A 22,521-nucleotide genomic window follows, 5' to 3' on the forward strand; every position below is an offset into this window, starting at 1 on the left:
ACAGGGAAACAGGACCTCGTGTATAGGGGTTGAACCTTCCTACCACCATAGTACCCAAAATCCCCAAACCGACTAGCTATAGTGTCTCATTCATTTTCCTACATAATCACGAAGCTACAAATGATTAGACAACATAGAACACAACACTCCCGACTCTCTTAGGAATCGCGGTAGCAAGACATACCCTTTAACTCACTCACTCATACTTGTCCACATAAAGAATGGTCAGAGTCACAGTTATAGTTCAAAATGTTTATTTTGACTGTAGTGCTCTATAATGCAGTATACGAGCCACTACCAGCAGCTAAATTCATAAACTAAAACAGTTAGCATTGTTACAATTCCTTAGAATATAAAGGGGGATGTCATCATATATAGACAGTGGAAAAAGGACTGTAAGGCCTAACCACCCTCCCCTTGGTAGGGTGAAGTTTATTATATAAAGGAAATTCTCTGGGCTTTGTCAGCAGACCCCATACCTAAGTGCCTAGATGGAGGTTTTACATCATAGGATCAGCATAGCTCTTCTCCCTGAAAAGGTCCCTCTCCAAGTGTGTGTATTGAACAACATGCATCCCTGTAATATCAAAGCATGAGTTTCTAGCAGTGCAGCTGTGTTAGCTTGTTTTGTCTAGGTGCTAGGGACTGACCAGAACAGAATAACAAGGGGCTTTGTTTATCGACCTTGCACATTGTGTTCAGACTAAACTCAATGAACAGGCAGAGAATGCAGAAAGCAGACTGTTCTCATGTGACAGGCACAAACAGAGTCTGGCAAAATAAAGTCATGTAGTATCATGCGTGAAAGCAGCATCATGGCAGCAGAGCTCATGCTAACTTAGCAATGTCAACAAGGACCCTAACAGCCATATAACACTTCCTAATGTATAATCGGGCCAGGGAGATGTGGGGGACAAGCAGGGAGGACCCCCCACTTGCCACTTCACACCAAGGCGCACAACTGGTGGTACCAGTGTAAGGCAACAAAAGTAGGGGAAACAAGCCTCTAGAGCCATGTGTGGTCATCTCAGGTTTCAGATCGCTGTCAGCTTCCCAATGTAGGCAGAAAACAGGTGGAGGCAACCCCAGAGTAAGAGGAGTGGTTCCCCTCACAGGGGGAAGTGTTGTAGTGGCTTGTGGAGGGTGGATGACGCAGGATGCTGCATGATTCTCTGGCATGGATAACACTGGTTTAATTTATATCTATTGTCTTAGCACGTCGTGGACAGGTGCACACGGGCTTGCCTTTGGCATGCCAGTGGCGCACCCACACATTGGCTGCCATTCAGTGGGGGTCAGGGGAGAGAGAAAATCTGGGAGGCGGGAGGGACACGCTAGGGGAAGAGAGAGTCCACAAGGGGCAGCAGTGGCGGGTAGTGTGGGAAAAGGGTGCGGGGAGGGCATGAGGAAAAAAGAGGCAGAAGTGAAAAGGGGTAAAGAGGCACAAAGGAGGAAAAAAGACAAAGAGAAAGAGGCACAAAAGAGAGAAAGGCAGAGAAAGAGGCAAAGAGAAAGAAAGGCAAAGAGGCACAAAAGAGGAAAAAGGGCAAAGGGAAAGAGGCACAAAACAGGAAAAGGTAGAGAAAGAGGCAAAGAGAAAGAAAGAATTAAAGAGAAAAAGGCAAACAAGGAAAAAGGCAAACACAAGAAAAAGGCAAAACAAGGAAAAAGGCAGACACGAGAAAAAGCACAAAACAGAGCGGAATAGCAGATGAGCAGGGTGCTCTTCCACTAGACCACCACGTATGAGGCACAGGCAAGAGCCTGTGGGTCGAGGAGGGCCTCGAACACCTACCTGAGGAGCTCAAGCTGGAGCTAAGGGCAGACCCTTAATGGGGGAGAGCAGTGACTCTGACCAGAAGGTCAGAGGTCTTGCTCTTTTTGACACGCAGCTGACAATATTAGGTAGGGTTCAGTGGAGGGCGATCAGTTGGGAGGAAGGAGGAGTGGAGGAGGGCCTCGAACACCTACCTGAGGAGCTCAAGCTGGAGCTAAGGGCAGACCGTTGATGGTGGAACTGCACGGAGGAGAGCAGTGACTCTGAAGAGGACGGTGGGTGTGCGTATTAGTGTGTGACTGTGTACATGGACTGGCCTCTTCTATCAAACCTCTCTGTCACATGACAGGTGTGCATATTAAGATGTGGACATAGACCAGCTTCTCCTTCCAGACCTCTCTCTCAAATGACGGGTGCATAGTAGGGTGTGTAGAGAGAGACTGGCCACTCCGCTTAGCTGCTTAGACCTCTCTCTTTGATGACGTGTGTGCATAGTAGTAAGTGGAGAGGGGCTCCCCTCTTCTGTCAGGCCTGTCTTTCAAATGATGGATGTGCATATTTAATGTGTGGGGAGGGAACGACCTCTTCACCCAGACCCCGTCGCGGGTGATGAGTATTCGTAGTAAGGTGTGTGCATGGACTGGCCTGTCCTTTCAGACCTCTCTCTCAGAAGTCAGGTGGGTACAGTATGATGTTTGGAAAGAGAGTGACCACTCCGCTGAAACGTCTACCTTGGATGACAAGTGTACATAGTATGCTCTGCTCAGCGACTGTCCTCCCTGCTAACACCCCTCTCTCTGATCTTGGGTGTGCATAGTAGAGTATGAAAAGAGACTATACTCTTCACACAACTCTTACCAAGCCAATGGGCATAAATAGTAGACTCTGATAAACACCATATCCAGTAAGATTACCTACTCCTTTCTACTTTAAAGGATCCCACAAGGGTCTCGCAAGATAGCAAAAAACATTCAAAATAAGAATTAACCATCTACTCATCACAGTACTTATCTCTTAAGCAATCCCCCTCAAAAACAAGGGCTACAATATGTATTCCTACTAATAGAGTTTATTGAGAACTCACCTACTCCTTTTTACTATTCACAATCCAGCGAGAGTCCCACAAGATCATGTAAATTTCCTAAAACAGTATACATTTATGATCTTCACAGTAGGTGTCCCTTAGACACCTACTTTCTAAATCTAGTGGGATATTAATATTATGCCTTTCTGCTGCCCCCTTACATTGTTTTTTATGTCTCGCCTTGGCAGCGCATACACTGCATGCGCTGTCTCAGCGAGACTTAAAGTAATCTGTATATTGGCTTCAACTCAGTGTAATTTCTCCTGCCCCTCGCGATTGGTTTAAGTCTGGCATTGCTGTTGTTTTCTTGATTTCTGTTGGCCCTATGGTAACTTCCGTGTAGTCCCGAGGCAGCGGCGCCTAACTACAGTTTCACTCCGCTCGCACTTAATTGTGTGCAGTGTGCCATCTGATTGGGGACGTGGCCCCCCTCCTCTCCCTCGTTCTGCGCGGCGGCTTGTTTTTTTTTACCGTGAGGCACGCTCGTTTCATTTTCGCATTATGCGCGAGGCAATTTATTCCCGCCCCCTCCCTCAGTCTGTCTGCGTTGCGGAGGGATAGTGCTCCAAGCTCTGGAGTTACACCGGCCACCAGCCACGCCTACTTCCTGGAGATAACTGCAATGAAGACGGCCATCTTTAAAGGGCAGAATTGGAAGTTAATGAAAGCTAATGCAATTATCAGGTAAAGCAAACGTGAGAAAATGCATTGTTTTTTTATTTCAATAGGATTCTTGTAGTATCTTGTTTAATTCGTATCATAAAAAGAATATTTCAAAATATTTACAAAGATAATGCAATAGGAGCAATTACCTATTACTCAAAATGTTTTTCGAGCGAGTCGAAAATTATTTTTAGCATTCTGTACATTAGGTACAACGGGTGTTGGATTGCTCCAATTACACTGAGATACCGGTTTAGCACATCCAAAACGGCCACCTGATGGCACATTCTGAGGCAAGAGGTGCGTCCTTGAGCACCTGACTCGTATGCTACTGGCCAATAGGATGCCGGAAGCGGTGCTGGACCCGCCCTCGGGGCTCCTTACTTCACTGGTTGTGGGGCAGGCATGGATTCATTTTCGCGTTCTGTGCCATCGCAGTCCATCATCTAGCAGTTGGTTCTATGTTTTTAGTCAGACTATTGGCACTCAGCTGGTGGAAAGAAAACAATAGCGGAGAGGAGGAGAAAGTACAAAATGCTGAAATGTAACTGCAGGGAGAAAAAAGTATATCAGAGTAAGTATTCTTTCTTTCTTTGTGGAAGGCGCTGCCGCGACCCGAGTCGGCAGTCAGGCGGCCGTGCTTGGTTGGGGGCGTGGCCTGAAGCCCTAAAGCAGAGAGTCCCGCATGTGGCTGGGAATGCAGCTCAGGAGACACCGGTGTCCAAACAGTGGAGTCTCAATTGCAGAAAGAGCCTAAAGCTTATGTTTTTATTTGATGTGGTATGAGATTCCCAAAAGATTTAAATAAGGTGGGCGGGCGGCTTCGAGATGTATGGTTTGGGGCTACGCCGCAAATTCAGTAATGGCGCAACTCCAAGAGCTGCAGCAGGCAGTTGGCACCGGGCGGCCGCCACGCTACCACAGCGCTGTTATTATTTTTACCCCTACCTAGTAATGCAGCCCATTCGGAGAACTGACCCGGGGATTTCAGCGTCAAGCGACCACCAGGACAGTATCACTGGGCGGCCCGCACTGAACTTTCACAACAGCGTGTGTGTGGAGACCGCGGGCCGGGTGGCTAATGGTCCCGGATCGCAGCCTCGCCTGAGCTAAGCCTGCCTGCAGTGCCTCAGCCTGCCCTTGCAGGCCAGAGTATGTTGCTGCCTAGAAGCGCCTCTCATCTGCAGCCGCAGGGGCATCTCAACCATGACCTGTGGTGAAAAACACAATAGTGGCTGTTGCACACGGTTGTGTGTATGTATGGCCGGTGATTTTGAGGTCCCATTTTCAGAAACCAGGAAGAAGATGTGGCATAACGACCAGAGATGCCCATTTAGAAGCTGGGGAGAATGTCACACATGGCAATCACAAACCTTGGCAGCTATGCCTCCGAGATTGCTGTTTCTTTTTCTCTCCCCACCAGCAGGTCGCAGTGAAGCTCCCAGGCAAGAGGTGGGTAAACCAGCGGTGGCATACTGAGCAAGCGCAGCAAAACTATACGGATTGACGTTTGGGAACTCCAGGGAGGTCTGCACAAAAGTACATTTGCGCTATGCAAAAATGTCATTTTTATGCGTTAGGCAAAAAGCAGCTTCATTGTACTTTATTGCTGTCTGCAGTTGCCGTGTGTCTGCTTCCTAAGAATAAATATTAATCAAACCATCTTATCCCAACAGGCGAGTCGCGCACAAAATAGCCTCAGTTGGTCTTTCTCAATTGCTACCGTATTTTAATCGATTCTAAGATATGACCAGAACCTCAGCTGAGCCAGGCTAATAGCAGCGCATTTATAAATAGCTTTTTTATAGTCATCGCGTTGCACAGCACGCACTGTGCTTAATAACAATCGATTTTTGTTTTGCAAAGTTGTCCTCTGTTATTCTTAAGTTCGTTCTGCCTGGTGTTTGAGTGGGGCAATGCGTCAAATTATGTATTCAAAAGTGCCTCCGTCTTTTCACTAATATATCAAAGTAGTGGTTTCACAAATCTACTTCAAATTAAATGTTCAAAACATAGACAACGGTAGCAGTCTCAGGTGTTTTTATGGGATTTTTGTTTGCTATTTTGATCAGTGTTTATTTGAGCCACGTCAAAAGTAAACAATTTCTGGACACAATGCCTATAGCTATGCCTAGCTATATAAAACAAGCATTTGCAATGCAATAAGTCTCACATTTGCGAGAGTTTGAGCTATTGGCATTGTAAATGACAACGACTTTTATTTATGTGTTTTGAAAACTTGCAAACGGTGTGTAAATACGCACTTTTTACTTATAGAAGCAAGGCTGGCAGTAAAAGAGGCGCAATTACTGCCAGCCTTGCTTCTCGTAAGCAAGGACTATAAGCACCGCTTGTAGGTTTTCAAAACACATAAATAAAGAGCATTGTCATTTTACAATGTCAATAGCTCAAACTCTCGCAAATACGAGACCTATTGCATTGCAAATGCTTGTTTACTTCATTTCCACAACACCTCCAATGTTTCACAGTAAACAGTAATGTCGACCTTTTCATTTCTAACATTCCAAAAGGCAGCCAATTAGAATGCTCTCTCTAACAGGATTCGCGGGAGCCACTTTATCCCATGAGAGCGTGACGGTTAATGCGAAAAATGGGCCGCTTGACCAATGATTTGCCTCTATTTTTGATCTAGCTCTGTTGCGGGACGCTCGCGAGACTCTTGCAAGCCTAACTGCCAAAATGTATAATTATGTTTTACCCTTAATATCTAAAAAACCAGTGAACATATTTGCAACAAATCACAAAAAGCACAATCTGTAGACAAAGATCTAACTTCCTGTTGTATTTGGTGCAATTCAGTGCAGTTTTTGCTGTAGCCCTACCTAAAAATGTCTTTGGAAAATGCATGGGGATTTTGCTTTTTTGGACTCTTTCCAGGAAGGAGCTGAGGTGGAATTAACTCTTATTTTAAAAAGTGTTTTGAAGATTCGTCTGAGGAGGCCAAAGTTATTAGCAAACCAGAAAACGCGCAGTCTACGGCAAAGCAGACCTTATTATAACAACCTAGTGGCGACCACACTTTTTGTGGTGGATACTTTCTCAGATAAGATGGTTTAGTTTCCTTCATTTATCATTAATAATATGTTATTTGTATACTGTGCCTGAATGCATAGATGTGCTAGGAATAGTTATATTATTATATTATTCAGCTATTTCATTCATTTTATAGGCTGTATTTGAGTACCGAACTTTCATTTGCATTACTGTGTGTATGTTTAGCGCCATCGCAGAATTTAGGTGTGGTCTTGAATTTTGGTAGCACTCATTATTGGATTTTTCCACTGTGTATTACTTGAATATGCTTTGGTTATTGCACTATAAACGTATACTTTGTTCAACCAAAGTGTATATTATAAGCTCAGAGAAGACACATTCCACGACTATCACTATGTATTTATTGCAACATTCAACGCAATTTCCACTGTGTACATAGGGGCAGATTTACAAGCCCCGTGAGCCACTTTTGCGCCGCCGTTGCATCACTTTTGTGACGCAGCGGCGGCGCAAAGCTAGCGCCATGCAGCGACAGATTTACAAGGTGACGCATCTAGGGAGATGCGTCATGTTGTAAAGCCCTGCGTCACATTAAACCCGCGTCAGGTTTAATGTATGCAGAGGGGGCGTTATGTCGGAAAAAGCCTCGGAAAAGTGACACAGTGAAATCTACAAGATTTCACGCAGTCACTTTTCCGACGCTGGTGCGTCAAATCCTTACGCCTGCTTCAAGCAGGCGTAAGGCGTGATGCACTATGTCAGGGATAGGGCAGGTTGGAACAGTGCTGGAGTTGCGTCGCGCTTGCGACACAACTTCAGCACTGCGCCAACCTTACGCCGGCAGATGCGTCACGCATCTGCTTGTCCTTGCGCCACGATGCACCGCATTGTAAATGCGGCGCATCTGCGGTGGCGCAAGGGCAAACTTGCGTGATGCATCTTTCCTGGCGCATCCCTGCTGATTTGCAGGGATGCGCCAGGGATCATAAATCTGCCCCATATTATTTTCTAATGTTAAGACACTGCGTCATCATATTCGACTAATGCCACATATGTTTGGGGATAATCATGTTCACTTTCCACTATGGAAATCCATACTGCTTATAGATAATTGTAACTAATGAGCTGGAATAAACCAGAATTTGTAATAATATTGTTTTGCTTTATAATTATCAAATAATGCTATCCTCTCTTTTAGTTACGAGGATTTCCCGTTATATTTTAAGATAGGTGAGATTGTTTAACAGCACATTATATGACTTTGCTAATATCTGTCTTCTAATAGACAACACATGTTTTCACAGTCCTTTCTTTATGTTATCACTATTCTGTACCGTGGTGGTCATGTCATTAAAGCCCCCTGAGGCTGAAATGCGTCATGTGTGTATGGTGTAATAAACTGTGATTATCCATGTGATTATCGGATGACTAAAAGAATGTAAAAATAATCCCCCACAGAGTATGGCCTTTGACCCTGTCACCAACCCCCTGCAGCCAGCTAACACTCACAGCTATCGGCATGCCCTGTCTTTTTTTCCAACAGGGGAGGGAATCACATGCCATCTCTCTCCAAGCAAAAATGAATGGAAAAGGGACACTCTGCCCCCCTGCCCTAGCCAACAGTGAAGCCTGGGACCCTAGCAGGGCCATTTTTCAAATAAAAGGGAGCTGGGCACACTCCTCCTCCCTGAGCTTTAATAGGCTCTAGGGACCCCATCTACTGGAACTGCAGTTAACTTCAAAAGTAGGGGAACACTGCTCCCTTTCCTGAGCTTATTGTAGCCCCATGCACCAGAACTAGTTTTTCCTGCAACTGGGTGCCCCATGCCCACCAAACCGCAAGTTGGGGGTCACAGGGGGAACCCCCTAGAACCCCCCAACCCCAGCCTGCTTCTTACCTGACCAGAGTAGCTGTTTTTGTTTGCTCCCACCTGGCAAGAGCAGTGTGTGTTTCTCTGCCCGCAGGATCACAGGTGGCGAAACAAAAGTTTGTTCCCACATGGCAGGAGCAGGTTTAAAGCTCCCACTGAGTGAGAGGGGACATGCCTTCCCTGCCCATGCTCCTGTAGGCAGAGAATGCATAACTGCATCCACCCGCGAGAAGCTTTAAAAATGCTGCATGGGAGCAAGCGTATGTTTACCTGCGCACGCTAATGGGGACCCCAACCAACTAAATTAGGTCTTGGTCTGCTTGTGTTTTGAATTAGAGAGCACCTGGCTTGGCAGTTTGGGGTGAACTGTTTCTATTGGAGTAGGATCAAGACTGATTTACATATAGCTGTGCCAAATCTGAGGTGACATGGTGAGCATAAAATGACGGACTTGGACACAGCCCTGGGTAAGTAATAATTCCAGCATTTCACCCATCGCTGTTTTGCATACTTCAGTGCAATGCCCTAAGTGCAACGGGCAGCTCAGACAGGGGTCCTATTCTCGCTGCGCTACTGGAGACAAGCTGCTCTCGACTGACGAGCCCCAATCAGAGTAAAAACGGATTTGGGTTGCTTGTATATCTGGCTTGGTAATTGGGGCTGCACTGTTTCTGTTGGAGCAGGACCAAGGCTGGTTTGCATACAGCTGGGTCCAATCTGAGGTGGCAGGGCGAGCAAAATAATGATAGACTGGTATGCAGCTCCAAGTTATTACCAGTGACTGAGATTAATTTGAGCGCTCTACCCATCGCTGTTTTGTTTACTTTAAAGTGTTGACTATGGCACCAGTATTATTGGTGCTGAGAAGGCAGATCAGATAAACCATTCCCAGAAGCTAAATGAAACAGATTGATCTTGACAGTGGAGTCTCACTGGGCACTCATGAATTGTGTCTCATCAATATAGAAAACCACACTTTTTACTTTATGTTTTGCTGTTGACTACTTGATCAAAGAAACAGAGGCAAAACACTTCAAGAAGCAGTGTATTAGGCCTGGCTCTGACACTAGTAAGGATTGTCATGGTCTTTCCAACATTATGCTGGAGCCAACTGTGACTCATCGTCAACTCAATGTTCTTGAAGTATGCCAAAAAGGAATCTCAGAATCTGGCAACCTTCTATATCTTTACCACAAGCCTAGTTTCATCAGCATTATACCAAAAAAAGAGCTTTTGTTTTCTGATGAGATCTATCAGTGGCTTTAGACATATATTAAACAAGTCAGAAGACAGGAAAGATCTTCAGTTGACCCCTCAAGTGAACCCGAGAGGAATTACAAAATAATTGACCTTTGTTTGCTTTTCCAACAATGCTCATGGGGAAAAGTGGCATAGCAGTCAAGGAGCTGCTAAAGTTACCTGCCGCAGATCTAACCTGGTGAATGAGTAGTGAATTTGTCACCATTTCAAACATTGGTTAGAGGTCCAACAGGACCCCATCCCAATGGGTCACTGTCTTAAATGATACAGGGCAGATTGTACTGTACAGCCAGCAGACAGATCTCCATACCATGCCTGGCCAAAAGCCTGATAGCTGGAAGCAGTGCTACTGAAACAGTTTTTGGAGTGAGGAGCTGTCATCAATGTTACATCACTGAAGTAATTGGGATTGTGAAAAATCAAAGTGTCAACCAAAGAAAAAGTGTAGTAAATAAGCCACCCCATTCAGAAGGAGAATGATAAACTTGAGGTACGTAGCTGGTTGTGCACTCTGCAGGACACTGTCACAAATATATTACCAAAGCATCACGAATAACCCAATGCATAATCTAACTTGCACACACTTACAAACCTCATAGTGTACTGCCTACAGCTTTGATACACACATACTGGACTCATCGCTATGTGTTTCGTGTGACTACAGCCGTGTACACTTGACATACAGTATGACAATAGGGCTGCTAAACCGAGAGACCCCCCCTTTTTTAGATTAAGATGGGGATAAAGAATTGCCATTTTTTAGTTTCACTTACTATTCTTTTCAGTTTACCATTAATACTAATATGTATTTATAGGACAGCAGACACCATTGTAAGTACACTTACTTTTGGAAGCATGCAATGAATACCATATGTGACTTTTTAGTTTTCTTTTTCTTTTTCCTCTTCCCTTTAATGAACAGGTACTAATGAACTTCTTCGAAAATAGCAAACCACAGCATGGTTCTCTAAGACTGCTGCCATTTTATACAGCCTCCTTCACTTTTCTGAGGTCCTGTAGAAAGCCTCACTGACCCACATGGGCTAACTTTAAGGGCTGAAACATGTTGACCTATTTTTGGACATTTCTAGTGCATTAGACTGATAACTCGTCTTTCCACGCACAACACTGTTTTTACTTACCTTAATTCCAGATTTATTAAAAAAAATACTGTCCAGGACATACAAGGTTCTTCAACTTCCCATTTTTTAACTCAGTTCACTAGAGCACTTAACACTCACCTTTCCTTGATCACTACTGCAATATCCAGTGGTCTTCCTCCGGGTGGAGGTAAGCATATGAAAAAGAAGCCCTATGATGATGCTGTCACGTTTTTTAAATTTGGCGGTGAACCAAGATATACCGCCGAACGACCTATGTACGTGAATGAGGGTTTTTAAATTAACATGTTACAAACCCTGGTTACTCAGGTCAAGTGATCCATTCCCTATTGATATTAATTATTACAGCAAGGAAGCTGAATGGATCACAGTCCCGTCTCTCTCCCCCCACTTGATTAAAGGTAGCCATAGCAGCGAACAGCTGTGGGAGTAAACCCCAAAACAATTTGAGTTATTTAGATTGATCTTTCTTCCAAGGGCCTCCAAATTGGTACGGCGAGTAAGAGATCCTCCTAGGAACTAAAGATGGCAGAGAACCTAGGCCTAAGCTATTCAACCGAAGAAATAAATGCAATTCTTTCCCTACCCTCACTATTACAAGAAAGCGATCTGACCCAGACATTAGCACAAACTAATGATTGGGATGAACTCTCAGAGATAAAAAAAAGGAACAAGTAAGAACTGCAATTCATGGAATCATCATGACAGAGTACCTACGCGCCAATGAGGCACCCAAAGGACTTTGGGTACACAACGCTCCATGTATCCTCCTACAAGACATGGCCTTCCGCAAGGATTGGTCAGCTATATCGTGAAAATGCACGAGAGACTACCTAGTACTCATCATTAAAACAGCAATGAGACTCACGGAAGCACTCACAATTAAAATCCAGATGAGTGAAACAAAACTGAAGTGAATGGTACACATCACAGTGTATAAAAAGAGATTGGAGGAAATCAACCGCGAGATGAATGAGACAAGAGAATATATAACACAGAACAAGATACGAAAACTGGGGAAAAACCTTAAGAAGTTCTCAATGGAAAAAATTTACCCGTATACAAAAGAGGACTACAAGGCACCAGACCAACAATCTGACTACGATTCCAGTGGAGGGACCTCCACAGGAGGCTCAGATTGGAGTGATGATGAGAGTACCACACAAAGGAAATACAGAGGACAAAATAGACGCCAACAATGTCGCAGGCCCAAAATATGGCACACACCTAATTTTGGAAATCAGCCACCACCCCCCATGTTCCAACAATTCAGTCCCAACTACCAGGGATGGATGAACCCCTACTATCCAGGGCCACCATCGATGGAATCACCAATGGGATACAACTATATGCAAAGGCCACCTTTTTTAGGGCGAGGCCAGACCAACCAGAGGATGAGAAGAAAAGGGATAACCTGGACAGACCAAGAACAACAGGTACACACCAGGAGCATGACCAGTGCGAAACCAGGACCGAGCACGACAGGCTCATAGTGAACCTAACAGAGATAACGCTGACCAAAAAACAGGAAACAGTCCTGAACAAAGGGTTGGGTTATGTCCCAACACCACCTCTGGACATATTCAAATTACAGTGCGAGATGGCCAAATTCTGAAGGAAACTAAAGCTGAAAGCGTTCTTCAATGACAAAGATGAAAACGTTACAGAAGGAGATACAAAATTACGACAGAAATCGACTTTCTGCCCCCTCAACCACCAAATACCAATCGAAATACAAACCTTTGAGCAAGCTGTTATGAAAGAAATTGAGGACATGAAAGAACACACCAAGAAACCCTTCATGAATATCTCAAGATCGGGTGCTTGATGAACTCCGACAACACAAAGATCTAGTGATCAAGCCAGACGATAAAGGGAGTGGAATTGTCCTGTTAACTTAAGAAGGGTACAACCAACAATGCCTTGATCTTTTAACGGATCCAAAATTCTACAAAATAATCAACACAGACCCTACAGAGAGACTGCAGAGAACAATCAAATTAATGGTCAATGAAGCAGAACTTAACAACTGGATATCAAGAAATGAAGCGGATTTCCTCAGAACGAGAACACCAAGAGTACCATATTTTTACTCGCTCCCTAAGACCCATAAGGAACGTCGACCACCGCCGGGACGCCCCATTGTCGCAGGTATTGGCTCAGTTCTAGAACCACTGTCACAATTTGCTGACCAATACCTGAGACCGTTGGTACAGAAAACACCAACGTACCTAAATATACCAGAGATATGCTCAACCACCTTAAAGAACAGACATACTCAGAAGAGAGAATGCTCATAGTTGGACTCGATGTAGAAAACTTATACACAAGCGTACCCCAACAAGAAACTCTGGACACTCTGGAAACACTACTCTTCAATCAACATTGGTATTTCAAAACACCGAGACACTTCGTTCTGGAGTGCTGCAGACTAGCACTAACTGAGAACTATTTTGAGCACAACGAAATTCTGTATCAACAATGCCACGGAACATCAATGGGCAGTACATTCACCCCAAGTGTGGCGGGGCTGTACGTGAGTAATTTTGAAAATAATTTTATACACAACATGACTAACCCCTTCCTACAAAAGATACGCTTCTGGAAGCATTATATTGACGATATCATCTTGATCTGGGAAGGCAGCAGGGACAGCCTACAGGAATTCCATAGATGGATAAACACCAGAGATCAGTGTCTGAAGTTCACTTATATAGCAGACAATAAAGAACTGGACTTTTTGGATATAACTATTTATATTGACAATGACATGATCAAAACAAAAACTTTTTTCAAACCTACATCCAAAAACAGTTTACTATTCTACAAGAGCCGCCACCAACGCCAACCAACAACTCATCAGAAAAATGAGGAAAAAAGCAATTGAAGACAGAATCTCCACTCATGCACACAACAGCAAAGAACTCTTCAATATTATCAAGGAGTTTGCCCAACCCACCAGCGACATCCCTCCCTCGCAAGACCTCTGCGACAAATTCAGCACCTTTTCCCACCACAAAATCAAGAGCATCTACGACAACTTCGACGAAGACAACCAACACACTGATCCCTCACCAACCACCCTGACACTCTGAAGCCAGCGATCGACAACTGGACAGCCCTCACCACCGAAGACACACTGAAGACGATGAAGTCAATCCACTCTGGGGCCCCCACAGACCCCTGCCCCCACCACATTTTCAACAGAGCAGTCGACACCATCGCACCCATGCTCTGCCAGACCATCAACTGCTCCCTGCAACGGCCTAGTTCCCTGACAACTGGAAACACGCTGAGATCAACCTCCTCCTGAAGAAACCCTCGGCGGACCCCACCGTCCTCAAAAACTACAGACCCATCTCCCTGCTTCTGTTCCCAGTGAAAGTCATCGAGACAGCCAACTCACCACATTCATCAAAGAGCACAACATCCTCTACTCCTCCCAATCCGGCTTCAGAAAAAACCACAGTACGGAAACCGCCCTCCTCGCCACAACAGACGACATCTGTACCTTACTCAACAAAGGAAAAACAGCAGCCCTCATCCTCCTCGACCTCTCAGCGGCGTTCGACACAGTATCTCACTGCACCCTAATACTCAGACTCCACGACGCAGGGATTCAAGACAAGGCCCTCGACTGGATCCGCTCCTTCCTCTCCGGCAGAACACAGCGGCTCAGACTCCCCACTTTCCTCTCGGACCCTACACCAACCACCTGCGGAGTCCCCCAGGGGCCCTCCCTCAGCCCTACACTCTTCAACGTCTACATGGCTCCGCTTGCCCCCATCGTCAGAACCTACGGACTCAACATTGGGGGGGTAGTTGGTGTCAAAGTATTATGGCCATCAGTGTATGTGGACATCGAAAAAAGACTCTGTTGTGTATATAAGTAATTGTCAGCAAGGTTAATCACGACAGTTACAAAAATTAGATTTCAAAAATTATAATGTAAATCGGACCCTCTGCATAAATTTTATGAATTTCTAAAGGACTTAGGAGGTCCATTTGGGTTTGGTTTAGTTAAATTCAAAGATGTTAACGCACGTACCCATCCTCAACGGTGGTATGGTCAGTTGGGCATATTCTCCTGCTATCTTCTTAAAGTTGAAGTGATGAAGGAGATGATGTTTTGATCTAATGGTGTTAGTGTTAGTACATCTTATCATAAAGTTAGGATTTTTCTCAGTTTAGGAGTAGTACAGTTAGAACTCCTAACTTTAGGACTCCTAAATGCCTTCTGTGAATACCGAAAGTCTTAAAGTTAGGATTTTGCTCAGTTTAGGAGTAGTAAAGTTAGGAGTCCAACCTTTACTACTCCTAAAATACTCCTAAACTGAGCAAAGATAGTGAGATTAAAAGACATTATTGCACATAAATCCTGGAAACAGCACACTCTACGTCTCACACATGGCAGCGAATATCGGAACTTCAAAAATGTAAAAGATGAACTTCCCATTACTCAAGAAAGTATTTTCTTACAAGGTTCAAAAATTGTCATACCAGAGAGTCTGCAACAACAAGTAATTGAGGTGGCCCATGATGGACATTGTGGAATCGTTGCCATTAAACAAGCTCTCCGAGACTTAGTCTGGTTTCCTCATCTTGACAAGAGAGTTGAACGAGAGTTGAAGGCCTGCCATTTGTGCAATTGCTTATCTCTCAAAACCATTCATCATACCTTCAACATGTCTGATTTACCAAAACATGTATGGGAGAAAATTGCTGTTGAGTTCTTGGGTCTTCTTGACAATGGACAGCACCTGATGGCGGTTATCAATGAATGCTCCGTTTCTATTGGTAGAAGATCTCTCATCGATCACTCAAGAAAGTGTCAATATGAGGTAAGATTTTTGCAACATGGGGTTTCCTTCAGTTTTAAAGTCTGACAATGGCCCACCTTTCAACAGTCGAGAATTCAGAGACTTTCTTATCATCTCAATTTGAATCATCAGAAAAGCACACCTCTTTGACCACAAGCAAATGGTGTTGTTGAACACTTTATGAGCATACCTAAAAAGTCCGTTAAAGCATGCTACATTGGAGAAGCTTGATCTGAAGTCAGCTCTCCAATCTCCCTGCTGTTCTTCGATCTTACTGGTCGACTCCTCATTCAACGACATGTGAAAGTCCTGCCACCCTGATGTTTAGTAGAGCCATGATGACAATGTTACCACAATAGACCAACAGAATATGTACAACAGATGGTGAACTTTGTCAAACAGACTTGTGTCGTAAACAAAAGATGAACATACATACTGACAAGCGTTGATGTGCCAAGAACACTACTTTTAATGAAGGAGATTGAGTATTGGTACAACAACAGAGAAAACGCAAATCTGATGCTCCCTTTGATGCTGCGCCCTTCAAAGTTGTGACCTGTAAAGGACACATGATGACTGATCACCATCCTGGAAAATACAGTACACAAGATTCTTTGTACTTCAAGCATCTGCCTCATCATTCACGAGATCCTGATGACAGATATAAGACTAGTTTGATTGGGATTATAGAGAGACCCCTGACTGTAACTGTCCCTTCATCACCAGTGCCAGTCATGGATGCTTCTCTTTTCTGTTCCAAGCCTCAGAAGACATGATCTGGGAATTTGGTCAGAGCTCCACAATGACTTATAGAGGGGTTGTAATGTATATATATCTGTAAAAAAAAAAATTTTTTAAGAAGGGAGGAGATGAAGTGTCTTGTGAGCTAGCAAAGATGAGGCCGTTTGGTTTCTGATGGACTCCATAGAACTGTGACGTAAGTGTTCGGTTTGGTGAATAGAGTTCATGTTTAGAATGTTGAGTTCACAGTTACAGAGGAATAAAGACGTGTAATATCTAGTTCCGTGTGTGACATATTCATTTATGAATGCCCAAGCTGGGGAGGACACTACAGATAGACATCTAACAGAAATTGTGACCAAGCAAGATTTCAAATTAGAAGAAGTGAGTACGGCATAGAGTCCTGTGATTTAACATGAGTTGAGCTCAATTCCTATAGCAGCCAGATGGGTCGAAGGTGCCAGAAAGGTTGATGCCAAATTCCCTCCTCTACGGTGTCTCCAATAACACTGGTATTTATTAAAAATAAATTAGCTAATTGTTCACTAAAGAACTGAGAGACATTGTTGGAACGGATAGCTTGTTAGTGATTTCAAAGAGTTCTTTTTTATTATTGGATGTAACAATTACACTAAAAGAAAGCTGGTGGTGAGCTTCTTATATTGCCAATATATTATTCAACAAGGATACCTTATACTACGATTTCTTTAAAGTATCATAGTTCAACGCCACAGTCGCACAGCACGTTTAACATTTCGGGGCATATTCATGACATTTGAGGCGTAGGGCAGCGCAGCAATCCACCTTGTTGCACTGCCCTGGTGCAAGGGTGTCTGTATTGTAGGCACAATTATTTTTGTGCAGCAAGGGGCACCCTCCTGCACAAAAACAATCATGAGATGCCTTTCCCTCTTTCTATGTCTGCTGCATTATGGAGCACACATAGAAAGAGAAAAAAATGAGGAGAAAAAAAGATATTTCTCCTCGGTACGCACCTCTTATCTTTTTGGCGCTTTCCAGGTTTACAAGGTCTTGTAAATCTAGGAATGCATCAAATCCCATGGGAGTTGCATGGGAACACCCCACAACACCCATGGAACACATACCCAGGGCAGATTAACGCAACACATCAATTTGCACTGCGTTGCATTTTTCCATATTTTTGCAGCCACGCAAAGTAGCTTAAAAAATATGACTTAAGGTTTGCATTGCTCTTGCCCCACATTGCAGGGTGCAAGAGCGACACAGATCAGGTAATAAATATGTCCCTATGTTTGAGTGTATTAAGAGACTAATAAAAACAAGTGAAACATTTATGTTTCTTCATGTCAGGTGTCTTAGAGGAAAGCACCAACCCTTCTGGATGAGAAAAGATGAAGTGGCAGTTTTTAATATACTTCTCTGTGGAGGAGAGACATCAAGCAAATATTACTAAGAGTGTTGGCAGGCAAGGGACTCATAGAAGACAGAAGGATGCTCTAGGAGTTTTGAGACGTTCCTTCTAAAAAGTGCAGAACACAAATATTACAACAAATGTTAGGCAGGAAAGAAAACAAATTCAATGTGATGAATCCAGCCAACAATGGAGATAGAAATAATGGAGGTCATAGCTTCCTGTGCAGAGATTATGCCAAATATATGAGCAGATAAATAGGCAGCCGAGTACATTATTGCTTACATTATACATTAAATAACAATATTTATTATTAATATAGTAACAATTAGTAGTACAAAAAATGTAATTTAAAAATAATATCTAATTAAACACAATATATATTGCGCATCTTCTGAACCTATTACCAAAAACCATTTACACATGCAAAGTCAAATAAAAATAATATCCAAAAGAAACAATACACATTAGTTTAACAAATAATACCAATACAATACTTAATAGGAAAATCATTAAAATCAATTAAATATTTTATAAAACTTACTATAAATTACAATTGATTATTATTTTATTTCAAATTATCTTGTAAGTAATTTACAACTAAAATAATGTCCATAATTGTTAGACCTGGCATCCTTGGCTTGGGTTTCCCCTGTATTTTTGCCTTTGCATCCTGTTATTTTGCTGTGTGTTGGACTTCGTTTTTGCTGGTCTAGATGCTTTGGACACTTTGCCACTACGGTTCAGTGCCAAAGTGCAAGTATTCCCTCTGTAAATTTTTGTTATGGATTGGTGATTCCAGGATTGGCATATGTGATTTACTGGTAAGTCCCTAATACAGTGCACTGTGTGTGCCCAGGGCCTGTGAATTAAATGCTGCTAGTGGGCCTGCAGCACTGATTGTGCCACCAACATGAGCAGCCTGTAAATGTAACTCACACCTGCCACTGCAGTGTCTCTGTGCAGTTTGGTACTGCCATGTCGACCTGGCAGCCCTAACCTTCCCTTTTCTTAAATGTGAGTCACCCCTAAGGTATGCCCAAGGTACCCCTGTGGGCAGGGTGCGGTGTATGTGGAAGGTAGGACATGCCCTGATGTGTGTGGCATGTCCTGATAGTGAAATACTGGCATTTTTGCTTTTCACTATTGGAAGGCTATCTGTCCCATAGGATAGAATGGGAGTTTATTTATAACATCTTATAAATATAACTTCCCATAGGGACAAGATAGGAAAATGGAGTTTAGTATGCCTAAACTCAGAATATGAAGATGCATCTTTTAGTAAGGATGATTTTTATATTCTGGATTTAAAAATACCACTTTTAGAAAGTAGGTATTAACCTGCTTAGCCATCCAGTGTGCCTCTGCTAGGTTTGTTTATTGACTGTCTGACTTTGGAGTGACAGGGGCTGGGGGTGTCTGTCCTGCCTTTCCAGGGTAAGTCAATGCTTGGCTGAATAGACCTGGGCTGCATTCAGAGTAGGGGGAGGGGATTTCTTTCACACCATAGTGGGCCTGGTCTGCCTTCGACAATGATGTCTCCACCTCCTGCCGGGCAGCTGCACCAGGGAGAACATAACTGGTTTTGGCTGGGCAAAGAGCTTCTCTGCCACCAGAGAGCAAAGGAATTAGTACTATAAAAAGTATGGCCCAGACCCCTGAACTTTAGATTACTGCTGAACTAAGGAACCTGCCAGGAAGAAGAACCGGGAAAGCTGGAGGAGGAGTACTGCCCCTGTGCTGTTTGCTGTTGGGGTTGGCCTGCAGTGGTTGCTTCTGTCTTGGGCAGGGAAAGGACTGGACTGTGCTTTCATCATCCTGCTGTTAGAGTTTTCTCCAAGAACTTGAAGTAGAGCTTGCCTCCTGTTGGAAGTGTCAGGGATAGAAAAGACTTCAAAGATCACTTCTGGAATCAAGAGGAAATTTTGCCAAGGATAAGAGCTGGAGAAATTGAGGAGGAGTACTGCCCCTTTCCTGTTTGCTGTCTGGGGTTGGCCTGCAGTGGCTGTTTCTGCCAAGGAAAGGACAAGGAGTTTGCTGTGTGCTGTGTCCCCTGCTTAAGCAAGATCTCCAAGGGCTTGAAATAGAGCTTGCCTACTGTTAAGAAGTCTCAGGCAAACAAAAGGCTTCCTGCAACTCTGCTGGTGCTGCTGCACTCTGCCATCTGTGAGTCCAACCCTTGCCTGAGATGCCTCCTGCAGTCAAAAGGCCTCAGAAGTGGGTTTTGCAGCTGCTCTCTGCAAGAACCGGTGCAAAGCATCGCAAAACCATGCACAGCCTCTCTGAACTGACGCCGTGGGATGTAAAGAAGTGCCGAGTATCACCGGATGATGCGAAGCCTCGCCGCGCAGCCCCCCAGCACCGATGCCGGGTGATGCGAAGCCGTGCCGAGTCCCGCCAGACGATGCAAAGACTCGCTGCGCAGCCCCCAGCACTGACGCAGGACGACGCGAAGCCTCACAAAGTGATGCCTCACCTCCGGTGTGCAACACATCACACTTGGGTGCCAAGTCTACAAGAACACTGGGGCCGCAGTTAGAAACCAACGCATCACCTCCCCTCACAGTAAGAAACTGACTCATCACCCCCCCTTCAGGAAGGAACCTATGCCTCACCTCCCCTGCGTGGTAGTAAGGGACTGACGCATCACCTCCCCTGGAGTAAGGAAACGACGCATCACCTTCCCTGTAACTTTTTTGTTTGTGACTGTGATGCATCCAAGGTACTTTGTGTTGAAAGTGTTGCATACATAGTTTGCTATGGACAGAACTCTTTTTGCCTTCAAAGGATTACATTTTGTTTACTGTATTGTGGATTTTTGTTGTTTTTTTTCTAAATCTGTGTGATGTTCATTTGTGGTGTATTCACTGTGTTACTGTATGTGTGCTCAAATGCTTTATACACTGCCTCTGAGCTAAGCCTGTCTGCCCATGCCAAGCTACCAAGAGGGTGAGCATAGGTTATTTTAGAAGTATATCCCCCTACCCTGACTAGGAAGAAGGGTCCCTACTTGGGCAAAGGTGCAAAACCATTGCCAACTAGAGACCCCATTTCTAACGATCAGCATTGATAAGGAGTAGTCCAATACAGGCACTATATATGAAACATTTGAGTAGAAAAGAAATAGCACATTGTCTGCGTCATATTATATTGAACGGGGCCCTGGCCCCAATGGACTACCAGTGCTATGTTTCAAGACAATCCTGATATGTGGGATGAAATCCTGACCCCTTTGTATAATGAAGTTTTAACAATGAACATTGCTCCTGCGTCCTGGAAAGGAAGCATAGCGCAACCAATTTATAAAAGCATCCCAGCAGATAATCCCTTAAATTATTGGTTAATTGCTCTAGCTGATGTAGAGGCAAAGGTCTTTGTCTCCTGATTATTGACCAATCTGGAAGAATGGGCAACATCCCAGGGAATAATACTAACTAATCATCCTGGATTTCGTAAGGGTCGATCTACAATCACTAAACTATAAACCCTAAAAGCTGCCTTCAACTCTGTTCCAATATCCATACTATTACAGAAACTTGGTGGATGGGGTATTCCACAAAAGCTACTCAATGCTATCATACTCTTGTAAACAAACACTTGGATTTATCGTGTAGTTCCTACTAATCTGTAGGATCTGCGTGTTTGTTGGACAACGTAAACTAGGGGCTTGGTGCCTACACTGATTCTGGACACCCCTTCAGGATATGTTGGCGTAGAGACTAGATATCTCACAGTGCCACCGTAAGCCCCCCTAGAGTTACAAGGGATCAAATGTTTTTTGGCAACCACTGAACATGACGACCCTGACCCCTCTGGGATCGTGGAAACAGTACAGAACCTTTCGCTCAATCACTCGTGCTCACTTATCTTGAGATAGGTATAAAGAGAATATAGTGGGACGTTTTAAATATATTTATTGGACCAATGTTTTTCTTGTATAAAATACTTGTGTTGCAATGATTAATAGACAGAAATAGATCAAAGTGATTACAAGCATCAATAGCGTAAATAGTAGATATAGTTCTACCATGGTGCTAAAACAGTGTATGTATGCAGGAATATACAGGGCAGTAATCAAGAAATCTCCTACAATGCAAACCCTACTCTAAGTGCACCTAGGGTGTGAGTAGGTGTAGAGCCAAGAATACCCCCAAGGGACGATCCAACCCCATTACGTGATAGGAGAGAATGAAGGACCCAGTCATGGTCACAAACTGGACACACCTCACAAAATGTTACACCGCTGTGTGGTAAATTCTCAGCATGCAAGGACATTTGGTGTCAGCTGAAGGGCCACCTCAACTAATTTATTGGAATGCTCTTCTTTTAAATTAGCAAGCAGCCTTGCAATGTGCCTATAGATCAGTGATGCTATGTATATGTAGATAGCCCTGTCGCCGTGTGAATGAAGATAGAGATAAAGATAGAGATGACATTTGTACATGATGAGAAAAGAGACCCTGTACATGATGTCCAGGGCATTGTGATAATGTTGAATCCAATCCAACGTTGTCGCGCACTCAAATATGTGCAAAAGGTCACTGCTGAAAACTAGGACAGTGTAAGAAATAAACTGCTTCGCTACATGGGCCTAACATGGGAAATAATATGCTCAGGTTAAGTTAGGTGATGGATCCAGCCTGCCTCAGAGAATTAAAACCCACAATGGCCTCAAACATTTTTATGTCAGATCTGGTACAACATTTTGAAACTGTTAATGCCCACCCTCCCAAACTTGGAAAAGAACATCTTAAATATCTCCAGTATGTGGATGAT

The sequence above is a fragment of the Triturus cristatus genome, chromosome 2_2 (genome assembly GCF_964204655.1).
Source record: "Triturus cristatus chromosome 2_2, aTriCri1.1, whole genome shotgun sequence".
Classification (NCBI taxonomy): Eukaryota; Metazoa; Chordata; class Amphibia; order Caudata; family Salamandridae; genus Triturus; species Triturus cristatus.